Source organism: Heterodontus francisci, unplaced genomic scaffold (genome assembly GCF_036365525.1).
Source record: "Heterodontus francisci isolate sHetFra1 unplaced genomic scaffold, sHetFra1.hap1 HAP1_SCAFFOLD_172, whole genome shotgun sequence".
Taxonomy (NCBI): Eukaryota; Metazoa; Chordata; class Chondrichthyes; order Heterodontiformes; family Heterodontidae; genus Heterodontus; species Heterodontus francisci.
In genome coordinates this window covers 2,038,505-2,047,240 of record NW_027141631.1, presented here as the reverse complement: position 1 = coordinate 2,047,240, position 8,736 = coordinate 2,038,505, and the positions used below count along the sequence as shown (strand labels likewise).

The window sequence follows — 8,736 nt, the reverse complement described above, 5'->3', positions numbered from 1 at the left end:
ATTCCGAAGGGATTGTTCCCTCCGTGACACCCTGGTCCACTCCTCCATTACCCCCAATACCTCGTCCCCTTCCCAAGGCACCTTCCCATGCAATCGCAGGAGATATAATACCTGCTCTTTTCCCTCCTCTCTGCTCATTATCTAAAGCCCCAAACACTCCTTTCAGGTGAAGCAGCGATTTACTTGTACTTCTTTCAATTATGTATACTGTATTCACTGCTCACAATGCGGTCTCCTCTAAACTGGGGAGACCAAACGCAGATTAGATGGAACACCTCTGCTCAGGCCGAAAGCATGATCCTGAGCTTCGGGTCGCTTGCCATTTCAACACTCTCCCCTGCTCTCATGTCAACATTTCTGTCTTTGGCCTGTTCCAGTGTTCCAGTGAAAATCAACCCAAGCTCGAGGAGCAGCACCTGACCTTTTGATTCGGCACTCTACAGCCTTGTGGATTGAACATTGTGTTCAATAACATCAGAGCATGACTGGTGTCAGGCAACCACAAGCATTAACACACTCTTTGCCTTTGTCCCAGGACAGATTTGTTATTTAATCTCTCCTTCCCTCTGCACTATCAAACACCGTCCCCTTTGTGCTCTCCCACATGCCCCTCCCCGTCACTTGTTTAAAACCTAATTCTTTTCTAACCTGTGTCAGTTCTGATGAAAGGTCACAGACCAGAAACGTTAACTCTTTCTCTCACCACAGATGCTGCCAGAGCTATTGAGTATTTCCAGCACTTTTTATTTTATTTCAGATTTCCAGCATCTGCAGTATTTTGCTTTTATTGTGTCAGAAAGTCTTTCCTTGATTCAGGACTCTTACCTCTCTCCAGAATCTCTCTGCTAAAGATTGAACTTTATCTCATTTCACTCACAGCTCAGGGTCAGTGTGGCACAGTGGGACTTCTGGCTGTGTCCCACTTCACAATCCCTCAGTACTGAGAAAACAATGGGGAATATTACTCACATGTTGTGTTCTGTAACTTTTTACAAACACTTTAATGTATATATTGTCTTCCAAAGCAGTGACAGAATGGTGGCTTTAGTGTGTTGTTGAAATAGCTTTGTTGAGTTCGTGCTGTACGAACAGTTAAACAGTTCTTGGTTCAATACCAGGTTTTGGCACTTTCAACCTCTCCTGTGTCTTTTTCTTTGGCTCCAATTGTCAAGCTGCATGATTTACTCTGAAATTAGCACCAGAGAACCAAGGCACCAGCGAGCATGAGGAGCTGAAATTAGCACAGATCAAATCCACTTAATATTTCTGACTGAAGATGGTTGCAAATGCTTCAGCTTCATCTTTTGCACTGCCGTGCTCAGCACCACCATCATTGAGGATGTGAATGTTTTTGGAGCCTCCTAATCTTGTTAGTTATTTAATTATCCACCACCATTCACGACTGGATGTGGCAGGACTGTGGAGCTGTGATCTGATCCTGAGGGAGATATCCGTGTGTGGAGTGGCGGGATGGATGGAGAGTGATCCTGAAGAGGGTGTCCGAGCCTGGAGTGGAAGCTTTCCGTGGAGGTACAGGAGTAGGTCATTCAGCCCCAGTGTTTTATAAAGGTTTAGCATAACTTATTTGCTTTTACTCTATGCCTCTATTAATAAAGCCAAGTGTCCTGTTTGCTCTTAGCAACCTTTTCAAACCTTGATCAAAAACGATTGGTGTTCATTGTCTCATTCTTCCTCCCAAACTGTATCACTTCACAAGTCTCTGTGTAAAATTTTATCTGTTGTGTGAAAGCCCATTTTACCAGTGTGTTTAAGTTCCTCTCAGTGTGTTACTGTCACTGCCATAGGATGAAATTCACGAGCATTCTTTGATGCTATCTCCGTGGAAAGAGCAATCTTGCACACTAGCTCAAATTGGGATTTTGTGTGTTTAGTATCTTTCCTCATCCACCAATATAAGCACAAATCTGTCTCATAATGTACGGTCTAAGAATGTGCCAATGTTGCAATGTGGTGATAAATTCTTCAGTGTCACAATGTACTCACCAACTGTTTCACTACTTTTCTGATTTCTGGATCCAAGTTTGGAGCTTTCCGCGATCTCTAGTGGCTTAGGGTTGAGCCTCACTTCAACGAAGAAACGGAAAATTATGATTTAAAGATTACACTGTCAATCATTCACATCTCTGTCTTCTCCTGAACTTCGAGTTCAAATTTGTTTGTGAAGTTGATTCACATGTTAAGACAGCACAGTCTTTGTCTTTGTGAAGGAAGTGATTTGGGAATGACTGTTTGAAACTGTCCCTTCTTGCACAGAAATTCAGTGCAAATACTTGATCACTCACAATTTCCTTAAGAGAAATTTGTTCACAATCGCATTCGACACGGAAACTGCCTCAGCATTAATCTCACTGAAGCAGAATGTGACCGTGTTGTTTGTTTCAGAATGTTGGTGCCGTTATTTGTCGCTTTTAACCAAGACTGGGAGACAGGGCAAGGTTGATCCGAGGTTGGAATATATTATCATTCAGGAGCAAGAAAAATCAAAAGGAACAAAATAAGAAAACCCAGTCTCCGGACTTGAGAATCTGTAGATCCGCTTTGGGAAAGTGAATCAGAGCAGAATGAAGGGTGAACTATCCAGAAGAGATGAAGACACAGCTCAGTCAACACGTTCCCCTGGTTTATGATGCTGGAACATTCCTCACACAGAAATGATTCAACCCAATGACAAACATTCTGACAGCTGATAATTTATGCTACTGATTTAAGGACTGTCTCATGTGGTTACCGAGTGACGACGAGAAGATATTAAACTTTGTTCTATTCAATCTAGCTGTGATAAAGTTTGAATTTTTCTCCCTTTTATAAACAGTATTTGAAGTCTCTCGGTAACAATGTTCAGTGTTGATGAGAGTGGGGTCTGGGTGAGACGCTGCTGAGTGTGACAGGGTCAGGACTGGATGCAGGAAGTTCTCTGACAGTCTCCCTCTATCTCTCTAATGGGTTTGAGTTGATTTACGACTGGTAGCTTTTATTTTACTTTTCTTATTTAGAGATATAGCCCCTTCGGCCCACCGAGTCTGTGCCAGCCAGCAACCACCCATTTATACTAATCCTACATTAATCCCATATTCTCTACCACATCCCCACCATTCTCCTACCACGTACCTACACTAGGGACAATTTACAATGGCCAATTTACCTATCAACATGCAAGTCTTTTGGAGGTGGGAGGAAACCAGAGCACCCGGCGGAAACCCACACAGACATAGGGAGAACTTGCAAACTCCACACAGGCAGTACCCAGAACTGAATCCTGGTCGCTGGAGCTGTGAGGCTGCGGTGCTAACCATTGCGCCACTGTGCTGCTGTTGGTGTTTTGATAAATGAAGGAAGTTCCCTCCACCCATTTCTTTTGGACAGACAGTGTGGTTTAAGGATGTAAAGGGTTAATGCTGAAGAAAGTGGGATCAACCCCTCCCACTGTCAGAGTGATGATGGAACAGTCACATGAGATGAAGTTTGGGAGAAGAGAGAGCAGCACCAAGGATGCTAGCTTAGCAGGCTTGATGAGTGTGTATAGAGTATTGTGTAAATTAGAAAAGAGTTCTTAGTTCTTTCAGCAGGAACTGTGTCCAGAAAATATCGAGAAATTCACAATTTTATTATTCAGGAGTCGGAACACAGATATTAATTCCAAGTGACAGTTCTGGGACCAATTAACAAAAAAAGTAGAGAATAATATTGCTCACTGATTGAAATCCCCCAGTGAGGAGACAGTTAAACAGGTGATCTTTTGGGGCATCCTTCGATCCAAGGTTTCAGCAACATTTAATCTCCCTTTTTGGTGAAATTCTCTGTTATTTGCAACTTTTTTTTTATCAGCTTTGATGGGCGAGTGAAAAAACTGAAAAGATTGAACAGTTCCATCCTTTCTTTTCTTCCTTCTTCTCTTCTTTCCATCAGTTTCTCTTTTCTGTCCCAGATCAATATAATGATGAGAATCCCAATTTAATCTGCTGTTTCTGGTGTTTTATCCATTCCAATCAAAATTTCAACATTCCAATCAAATCTATTTGTTATTCCACAGTGTCTCTCCATGTGTTTTATTCTGTTGTATTCTCTCACAGTCTGTTTGATGATCAATGTTACATCTCACTCTCTGTTCTGGTGAAGATCAGAAGCAGTGATATCTGTTTACACCACCCGACAAGTCGGCCTGATGCTGTGCCTCGCTGATCATGTGGGGTTAAAGCAATTCTTCCAGTCAGTTAGTTCAGTTTTCATTTCATGAGAAATTCGGTCATCATGACTTCATCAGTGACCTAATGGTTCAGGTGTCTGAGTGATGTTAATCATGATGTGATGAAATGATTGTATGTTCCAGTCTTTCCGTGGTGGGTTTTCACATAGAGTAGAAACGTGTTGGACATGGTCTGGAAATGTTTCACACTGCTCCATTCCCAACTTCATTTACTTACAGAAGATATATTTCCATCATTCCACAGCTGGCTGCACAGCCAGAAGCTGTGCTGAAGGTGACAGCTATGTCTCTGCAACTGACAAGGTGGCGGAGAGGTTAAGGCGATGGACTGCTAATCCATTGTGCTTTGCACACGTGTGTTCGAATCTCATCCTTGTCGCGAGTTTATGAGCAGTTTCGTGTGTTATTTATGTTGGGTGAGCTTATCTGTGAAGTCAGCCTCGAAACCTGTTCTTGTCAATGTCCAGACAGTGATTCCAGAATTTGTTGACTTAATTAAAATTGAGACAGACAATTGGAATTCTTCACCCAAACTGCACTGGAATGAAGATCAAATAGGGATCACGAAACGGAGCAGGATTTTTCCTCCCCTCCTTCCTTCCATCATTACTTTCTCTGGATTTGCACCAAGTGAAAGACAAATGGGAAAAGCAAATGGCGACGGAGCAGATGCAGAAAATTATCCTTTGGCAAGAAATTTATTTTCAAATCTTCTTGATAGATTAAGTGAGTGAGCAATGCTTTGGCAGATGGAGTTTAAAATGAGGGGTCATCGACTACCGACGATAGATCAGAGTGTTTTTTTGGAAGAGGTGAGATGTTAGAAACGGTTGAGGAGCAGAGACCCGAATACTGAATTAATAAAAGCTCGTGGACTGGTAGAAAATAATGTGAAAAGTGAACAGAATATGAAGATTGGAACTCATGTTGCAGTGATATAAAGCTCTGTGCTCCTGAAGTAAATGTCCAAGCCCAGATTGTGGGGAATCTGTGGAGAGTGATTTGGTTTTTATTCATTCTTGGGTGTGAGTATCGCTGATAAGGCGAGCATTTATTACCCATTCCTATTGCCGTTGAGAAGGTGGTGGAGAGCTGCCTTCTTGAACTGATGCAGTCCATATGGTGCAGGAACACCCACACTGCCGTTGGGGAGGGAGTCCCAGGATTGTGACCCAACAACAGTGAATAAATGGCGATATCGTTTCAAGTCAGGATGGTGAGTGACTTGGAGGGGAACCTGCAGGTAGTGAGTTCCCATGCATCTGCTGCCCTTGTCCTTCGAGGTGGTATTGGTCACGAGTTTGGAAGGTGCTGTTGAAGGATACTTGGCGAGTTGCTGCAGTGCATATGGAGATGGTACACACTGCAGCCACTGTTTACTGGTTGTGGAGGGATTGAATGTTTAAGGTGGTGGGTGAGGTGCCGATCAAGTGCGCTGCTTTGTTCTGGATGGTGTTGAGCTTCTTGAGTGTTGTTGAGTGGGATGTATTCCATCACACTCCTGACTTGTGCCTTGTAGATGGTGGACAGGATTTGGGGTGTCAGGAGGTGAGATACTTGCTGCAGAATTCGTAATCTCTGACCTGCGCTTATAGCCACAGCATAGATGTGACTGGTCCAGTTACGTTTCTGGTCAAGATATTGATGGTGGGGGATTTAACGATGATAATGCTTCTGAATATCAAAAGGTAGATTTTTTTTCTCTCTCATTGGAGATGTTCACTGCTTGGCACTTGTGTGGCCAGAAGGCTGCTTGTCACTTATCAGCTCAAGCCTGAATGTTGTTCAGGTCTTGCTGCTTGCAGGCACAGACTGCTTCAGTATCTGAAGAGTTGTGAGTCATCATCTAACATTCCCAATTCTGACTTATGTTGAAGAGAAAGTCGTCAATGAAACAGCTGGGTTTGGGTCTAGGACACTACCCTGAGAAACCCCTGAGGCAATGTCCTGGGCTGAGATGATTGGCCTCCACGAACCACAACCATCTTGTTTTGTGCGAGATACGACTCCAGCAAGTGGAGAGTTTTCCCCCTGATTCCCAGTGACTTCAATTTTGCTAGGGATCCTTGATGCCACACTCACTCAAGGGTGGTTCAAGAAGGCAGCCCAACCCTCCATCTTCTCAAGGGCAATTAAGGATGGGCAGTAAATGCTGGCCTGACCAACAACGCCCACATCGCATGAATGAATGAATAAAAAAGTGAAGTATCCCTTGTGTCATTGTTTTGGTAGAAAATATAACCCTGGTGGAATTGCCCCTCCCAATCACACCTCACTTCATAGAACATAGAAAATGGAGAAAATTTATGGCACAGAATGAGACCATTTAGCAATCGTGTCTGTGCCAGCTGAAAAAGAGCGATCCAGCCCAATCCCACTTTCCAGGTCTTGGGAATGGGATCTGAACAGATCTCAGAGCTCACATTATGTGAATGTTCTGTTGAAGTATTGGTGAGCTGATATACCAGGGGAGATTCACACTGTTAGACACAGTGTGAAATACATTCAAGTATTTATAAAACATTGTAACATGTGAGTAATATTCCCCATTGCTTTCTCAGCACTGATGGATTGTGAAGTGGGAGACAGCCAGAAGTCCCACTGATCCACACTGACCCTGAGCTGAGAATGAAATGAGATAAAGTTCAATCTTCAGCAGCGAGTTGCTGCAGAGAGGTAAGAGTCCTGGATCAAGGAGAGACTTTCTCATACTGCTGTTGAATCTCATTTCAAACACTCCTTGAACTCTCTGCCGAGGAATTCAGAGCTGGAGAATGCCTGTAAAATCAGCCTAAAAAGGAAATCAAAAACACCCACCGTCGGGCTCAAACTCAAAAACTTGAGATTCAGAGTTTCATGCTTTCATCGACTGAGCTCACTAGGCCTGAGACAGTGTCCCCGGCCTGTCTGTTATTGGACAGTGCAGCTGTTGGCTCCATCCCAGGGGCTGAATTTGTTCTGTAAACCATGAACCAGCTTCCTCTCAAATCCCAGGTTTATCAATAAATCCTCTTACAAAATCCCCAAAGTGTGATATATTCCACTCACTCATCCAGAATAAAAGTTACATCTTTTGCTCTTTTTACCTTCCAAACATTGACTTCTATTTTGCTCAGCATTTATTTCTCTCTCCTTTTTATGTTGTGCATTTCCTAATAAACATTTCATTTCAATTATTTATGAGGGATGAAATGAACAGAAGAGATTTTCTGCAATGGTACCAGGGGTGTGGGACAGAGCGAGTGGTTTGGATATGGAATACACTGCCTGAGAGTGTGCTGGAGGCAGATTCAATCGTGGCTTTCAAAAGGGAATTGGATAAACACCTGAATAGAGAAAATTTGCAGGGTTACAATGAAAGGGCAGAGGAGTGGAATTAGCTGATTTGCTCTTGCAAAGAGCTGTCATGGACATGATGGACTGAATGGTCTCCTTCTGTACTGTAACCATTTGATTCCTTGATTCTAACTCTGTCAAAGTTGTTCTGAACTTGCTCTGCTCCAAGGAGAACAACCCCAGCTTTTCCAGTCTGAAGTTATGAGGAACCATGGGGAACCCACTGTGAACCTTCCTCCAGACAGAAATACATCTGTTCACCACCACACTGTGACCCAGCTGTTCACAATATATATCAATGCTTCGGATGTGGGGACCAAATGTACTATTTCCAAGTTCGCAGATGACACAAAACTAGGTGGGAATGTGTGTTGTGAGGAAGATGCAAAGCGGCTTCAAGGGGATTTGGACAGACTTAGTGAGTGGACAAGAAAGTGGCACATGGAATATAATGTGCAAAGATGTGAGGTTGTCCACTTTGGCAGGAGAAACAGATGTGCAGATCATTTCTTAAATGGTCAGAGATTAGAAAGTGTAGATGGACAAAGGGGCCTGGGTGTCCTTGTCAGTAAGTGACTGAAAGCTAACATGCAGGTGCAGCAAGCAATTAGGAAGGCGAATGACATGTTAGACTCTATCACAAGAGGATTTGAGTACAGGAGTAGTGAAGTCTTGCTTCAATTGTATATAACCTTGGTTGGACTGCACTTTGGAATACTGTGTGCAGTTTTGGTCCCCTTACCTTAGGAAGGATATCATTGCCATAGAGGGAGTACAACGAAGGTTCACCAGACTTGTTCCCGGGGTGGTGGGACTGTCCTATGAAGAGATTTTGGGGAAACTGAGACTGTATTCTCCAGGGTTTCGAAGAATGAGAGGTGATCTCATTGAAACTTACCATATATTTAAAGGGATAGACAGGTAGATGAAGCTATTTCCTCCGGTTGAGGAATCTAGAACCAGGGGACACAATTTCAACATAAGGGGCAAGCCACTTAGGACAGAGACGAGGAGAAATTTCTTTACTCAGAGGGTTGTGAATCTTTGGAATTCTCTACCCCAGAGGGCTGTGGAAGCTCAGTCATTGAGTATGTTTAAAGCAGAGATTGACAGATTTCTAAATGCAAATGACATAGGGGATATGGACATAGTGTGAGAAAAAGGCATTGAAGTGG

General features: G+C 43.2%; 1 non-coding gene across 1 annotated transcript; it reads left to right on the top strand.

Moving 5' to 3' along the window:
• The first annotated feature begins 4,522 nt into the window (after positions 1-4,522).
• On the top strand, positions 4,523-4,604 carry trnas-gcu (transfer RNA serine (anticodon GCU)). Its single transcript has one exon. It is a non-coding gene; the product is annotated as a tRNA-Ser (tRNA).
• The last annotated feature ends 4,132 nt before the right edge of the window (positions 4,605-8,736 follow it).